This window comes from Molothrus ater, chromosome 1, assembly GCF_012460135.2.
Source record: "Molothrus ater isolate BHLD 08-10-18 breed brown headed cowbird chromosome 1, BPBGC_Mater_1.1, whole genome shotgun sequence".
In the NCBI taxonomy this organism is placed as follows: Eukaryota; Metazoa; Chordata; class Aves; order Passeriformes; family Icteridae; genus Molothrus; species Molothrus ater.
Genome location: NC_050478.2, coordinates 151436155 through 151442154, shown reverse-complemented (window position 1 = coordinate 151442154; position 6000 = coordinate 151436155). Strand labels below are relative to the sequence as shown.

At 47.5% G+C, this 6000-nt stretch overlaps 1 non-coding gene across 1 annotated transcript; it reads right to left on the bottom strand.

Annotated features, from left to right (window-relative positions):
- Nucleotides 1-5180: 5180 nt before the first annotated feature.
- TRNAF-GAA (transfer RNA phenylalanine (anticodon GAA)) lies at nt 5181-5253 on the bottom strand. The gene has a single exon. It is a non-coding gene; the product is annotated as a tRNA-Phe (tRNA).
- Nucleotides 5254-6000: the final 747 nt, after the last annotated feature.

Genomic DNA, 6000 nt, shown 5'->3' with positions numbered 1-6000 from the left:
GGACTGAGTTGGGTCCAAAAAGTATTTTTTTATTCTCCAGTTTTAGTGTGTGATATTCAGAGCAAGTCCTGGACAGTTGCTGCCTTTGAGTATTCATCTTTTCTGTTTTTTTTTTTTTGTTGTTGTTGTTGGGTTTTTTTGTTTGTTTTTTGTTTGTTTTTTGTTTTTGTTTTGTTTTTAATTTGGGGGTGGGGTTTTTTTTTGCATGGCACATGTCCACACCCCATTTAAGACAGAGTTTAGACAGTGACAGAAATCCTAACTCAAATTTTTCTGGGGTTTCGTTGGACGACCTGAGTGAAAGAACCATTCTGATGCCCCCATGGAATAAATCATAGAATCCTGGGATGGTTTGGGTTGGAAGGGACCTCAAAGATCATCCAGTTCCACCTCCCTGCCATGGGCAGGGACACCTTCCACTATCCCAGGTTGCTCCAAGCCTTATCCAACCTGGCCTTGGACATTTCCAGGAATGGAGCAGCCACAGCTTCTCTGGGCAATCTGTGCCAGGGCCTCGCCACCACCACAGAGAATAATTTCTTCCCAATATCCAATCCATCCTGGTTCTCTGTCAATTTAATGCCACTCCCCTTTTTCCTGTCCCTCCATCCCTTTTCCCAAGTCCCTCTCCAGCTCTCCTGGAGCCCCTTTAGGCACTGGAAGGGGCTCTGAGGTCTCCCTGGAGCCTTCCCTTCTCCAGGCTGGACATTCCCAGCCCTCCCAGCCTGGCTCCAGAGCAAAGAGGCTCCAGATCATATTTGTTCCTTGCAATATCATCTTCACAGCTGAATTAAGACCCTGTGCTTTCCCAGAGATCCAGAGAACTCCCACTGCTAAAGGCAGGCAGGGATGGATTTCCAGCTCTAAGCTTAGATTTTGGAAAGGCTGAGCCCTTAGGAGCAGCTGGACTCCCCTCTGGAGGGTGCAGGGCCAGCTCCTAGGTCATGGATTTCTTCTTGAAGCTCCCTGAGGCAAAACTTCTCCTTAACAGTAAAAACCTTGGTATTCCCAGGATCCTTCTGAAGTAATTCAGAATATTTGGTGCCTCAGACCTTGACTCAGCCTTCAGCCACTGAAATGTTGGGGGCCAACCTGTGCTGCTCAGAGGGGATGAGAGAGGGCAAAGCTGAGCTTAAGCTGCTCTCAGAGGGTCTGGATGGCAGCTCCTGCCTCCCACTGCTGGATCCTTCTCCTGATGTGAGCAGGGGTGGGCTGCATCCCACAAAAGTGGGAATTTTCTCCCATGCTCCCAGCACAGCTCCAAGAGCTCCCTTAATGTCTTTGTGCCTGCAGCAGTAATCTCAGGATTATTGCTCCCAAGGCATGCAAATAATAATCCTCTCTTTTCCCTCACCTTGTAGCTGCCATGTAATTTAGGAAATTAATCTGCAGGGCTGGCAGCGCCTTTTTTTTGTCTGCATGTGCTGCCTCTGCCACGGTGAGATCCCTCTGGCACATCCCAGAGTGCTTTCCCAAGGATTCTGGAGAACTTTGCCCAGTTTTCTGAGGGGAAAAACTGAGACATGGGTTAGGAAATTGCCTTTTCCTCGTGCCAGCCATTGGCAGGACAAGGGACAAAGCAGACATGCAATCAACCCATATATTAAAGTAGCTCTGAGCCACCTGGTGGAGTGGAAGGTGCCCCTGACTGTGGCAGAGGGGCTGGAATAATGTGATATTTACAGTCCCTTCCAACTCAAACCACTCTATGATTCAATGAAAAACAAAGGAAAAGCAAAATCACTCTGTGGGAATGAGAACTGTCACAACAACAATCAGCAAAATCCAAATTCCCTGGGTTTTATGTTTTATTTGGGTTTCTTTCTTTCTTTTCTTTCTTTCTTTCTTTCTTTCTTTCTTTCTTTCTTTCTTTCTTTCTTTCTTTCTTTCTTTCTTTCTTTCTTTCTTTCTTTCTTTCTTTCTTTCTTTCTTTCTTTCTTTCTTTCTTTCTTTCTTTCTTTCTTTCTTTCTTTCTTTCTTTCTTTCTTTCTTTCTTTCTTTCTTTCTTTCTTTCTCCTTCTCTACCTCCCTTCCCTTCCTCCCTTTCTCTCTTTCTCTTTCTTTCTCTCTCTCTTTCTCTCTCTTTTTCTTTCTCTCTCTTTCTCTCTCTTTCCCTCTTTCTTTTTCTCTTTCTCTCTTTCTTTCTCTTTCTCTTTCTCTTTCTCTTTCTCTTTCTCTTTCTCTTTCTCTTTCTCTTTCTCTTTCTCTTTCTCTTTCTCTTTCTCTTTCTCTTTCTCTTTCTCTTTCTCTCCTTTTCTTTCTCTCTTTTTCTCTCTCTCTTTTTCTCTTTCTTTTTCTCTTTCTCTCCTTCTTTCTCTCTCTCTTTCTTTCTTTCTCTCTTTCTCGCTTTCTCTCTTTTTCTCTTTCTTTCTTTTCCTTCCTATCTGCAGTAAAATATTTTAGCCTCCTGCTGAGGGTTTCCCGTGTATTTATCCATCTGGTCTTTCCATTCACACTCCTCATCGGCTCTGGAGCTGTGAGGTCAGGGTGGGTTTGTGAGGATCGATCCCTGCTCGAGCTCTTGGCAGCAAAGGTGGAGAGGGAAGTTCACGAGGATTGGGGAAAAGCAAACCAGGACTGAAAGCAGAGAGAAAGAAGCAGAAATCACCAGAACAAAAGGCAGAGAATCAGAGCTGAAGGGCACCGGCAGAGCTGTTTGTGGGGGAGAGCTGCGGGTTGGAGCGGGTACCCGGGGAAAGGTGGATTTTGGGATCTGCCGTGCTCTGATTGATCGGTGTGGGGGCTCTGGAGGGGTCTGAGCGGGGGTGAGAGGAGGGAGCTGAGTGCGAGGGGGCTGCAGAAGGTGCTGGCAGGGCAGCCGCCCCCGCGCTCCTGCCGCCCACCGCGGTTATTCATCCCGCTCCTTCCCTCGCAGCATCCCCGGGAGCACGGGCAGGTTTTAACCCTTCTCTCAGCCAAATCCAGGGGAACTTGGCAACTCCTGGCGCTGAGGTTTGAGTCAAAGCTGTTTCAGCCAGGAGGGGACTGAGTTGTCAGGAGAAGGAGGAAGGGGGAAAAAAAACTTCTCTCATCTCCTCTCAGAGCTGCGTTGTGGTCTCTGGGATTTCTGGATTTCCTGAGTGCTGACAGCAGCGGGGATCTTTGCCTTCCCACAGCTGTGGGTCAGGCTTGAAACTGATCTCATAGGAGTTACCCACGTGTGTTGAGCTCATGTTTGAGGCCAACAAGCCCAGATGCCACTGTCACCTCCTCACGGGCACGGGAGTGCCGGCTCTGGCTGGGCATCCCCTGGTGCTGGCTGAGAGCAGAGACCAGGTCAGGAGGGGAAACAGGTCCCCTGTACTGGGTGTTACAGTGGTCAAAGGAAATGGAACTGCTCTGCCCTGTTTGTTGAGACTAAACCCATCTGGCAGGGCTAAAACATCTCCCTCTCTCTGCCCCAGCAGAAGTAACAGAATCACAGATTCACGGAATGATTTGGGTTGGGAGGGACTGCAAAATCCTGTGGTCCCAACACCCTCCATCAACACCTTCCACTAGATCAAGTTGTTCAAGTTGCTCATCCAGCTTGGCCAAACATTTCCAGGGATGGGACAGCCACAGATTCCCTGGGAAACAGGTCCCATAATTTTACCACCACCACCACATGGAAAAATTTCTTCCCAATATCCCATCTAACCCCACCTGCTGGCAGTGGGAAGCCATTCTCTGTGTTCTGTCTCTCCATCTTTTGTCCCCAGTCCCTCTCCAGCTCTCCTGGAGCCCCTTTAGGCTCTGGAAGGGGCTCTAACATCTCCAAACCTTCTCTTCCCCAGTCTGAGCAATCACATCTCTCAGCATTTCTTCAAAAATAGTCCTATTAAATCCAAATCACTTCCTGGGAATGGTTCCTGACTCCTGCTATGCAGGGAGCAGTGTCTGGGCATTGTCTGGGAGCACACAGATTGTCACATTTAAGCCATTTGGGTCACCATCAGGTCGGTGTCTCTGGTATGGGATTTGCCTCTCTCCTTGGGGCTCAGGGCTGCCTTTCTCCAGGGGGATAATGAGGTTGGAGCCCCTCAGCACAACCACAGTGTGTGAACTGTTCTCAAACCTGAGGGCAATATTTGGGATGTCCATAACACCTGAGCTCTGCTTTCATAACAAAACGAGGCCCAAGACATGCACAAAATTTGATATAATTTAATCCTACACATGGACCTTGCAGGGAGTTCTGACCTACTTTGATCCAATTTGGGGACCAGGAGGCTCCTGCCTCATTTAGATCCAGGCAAAGACAGCTGGAGTAAAGGCTGATTTCCAGCTGCTGCATCCTGAGACACATGATCCTGCCTGAGGGCATCAGGTCTGCAGAGGTCCAGCCTGGGTGAGCAGCTGCTGCATTTGTGGTGTTGTGTTTGTGGTGTTGTGTTTGTGGTGTTGCATTTGTGGCCTTGTGTTTGTGGTGTTGCATTTGTGGGTTTGTGTTTGTGATGTTTTGTTTGTGGTGCTGTGTTTTTGGTGTTGCATTTGTGGTGTTGTATTTGGGTGGTGGCTCTTGGCAGAGGTATTTGCCCAGCAGGACCCCCTGGTATCTCTTCATGGCTTAAGCAGGTGATGATGTTTTTGGTTTATACACCAAAGTTATTTTAAACACATCCTGGTGAGTGAAGTATTTTCTGGAATTTCTGGATATCAGACAGACCGATGTCCGTGACTTTTAGAGCACCACCAGAAGGAAAAGAGGAAAGAAGAGTCCCTGTCCTGCTATGAAGAAGAGATTGGATGAGCACTGGGGTTGATCTTGAGAAGGTCAAGGATTTGCTGCTTCTCACTTGTCTTTTTGGACAATTGTCATTTTGTGTTCTGTCTCTGGTGTTGGTCTCTCATCCATTCCTCCATGGAACAGGAATAAGAAAGGGACAAAGGAGCAAACACAAAGCAGAGTTACTCAGTTTGGTGGGGTGTCTGCACATTGAACACCGTCACTTGGCAAGGGTCAGGGTAAAAATAGGAAACGGTCAGGAAAGAGTAGAAAACTTCATCAGAGAATCATAGAGTACCCTGAGCTGGAAGGACCCACAAACGTAAAACCATAGGACCATTAAGATTGCAAAAGATTTCCAAGACAGAGTCCAAGCTTTGAGCCATCAACTAAGGAAGATCCCCGAATGTCATGTCCAGTCATTTCCTGGACATTTCCAGGGATGCATCATTGATTCCAAATTCCAAAAGTGTGCTGAAGCCCGGGATTGAACCAGGGACCTTTAGATCTTCAGTCTAACGCTCTCCCAGCTGAGCTACTTCAGCCCTGGCACCAAATTTTTTTCCCCTGTAAACAACAGGTAAACACACTGGAGCCCTTCAGCCTGGAAAATACAAGTTTGAGGGAGAGGGCTTGCTTCAAGGTCACTTGTGATTGATGCTGAAAATCACTTTCATGGATAAGGGGTTTTTCCTATTTCCCCAAACCCAGCTTTGGTTTCCTGCTTGGCCATACACCAAAGGCGGGTCAACCTTTCTGCTGCTTCTCAGGGCAGTCCATGCCACAGGACTGAGGCAGTGGAAGGAACAAAAATCCTTTTATATAACGATTTTTGGTAAAATACTTGAATTGTAAAACCCTGTCCCTCTATCCCAGGCTCAGACTGGTTGACGTCCAAATATTCCCAAATCCCAGAATTCCCAAATCCAGGAATTCCCAAATTCGGGAATTCCCAAATTCAGGAATTCCCAAATGCCAACATTCCCAAATCCCAGAAATCGGGATCCCAAAGATTCCTGGGAATTCCCAAATATTCCCAGAATTCCCAAATCCCAAAATTCCCCAATCCCGGGAATTAGGATCCCAAATATTCCCAGGAATTCCCATATCCCAGAATTTCCCATCCAAAATATTCCCCAAATTCCCAAAACCCAGAATTGCCAAATTCTGGAATTCCTGATCCAAAATATTCCCAAAATTCCTCCATGAGGTCCCTGCTCCAAAGCCCTGCTGGAGCAGGGCGTGCAGCCCCTTGGGCAGGAGGGCCTCCAGATGGGAATATGTCAGAGAAG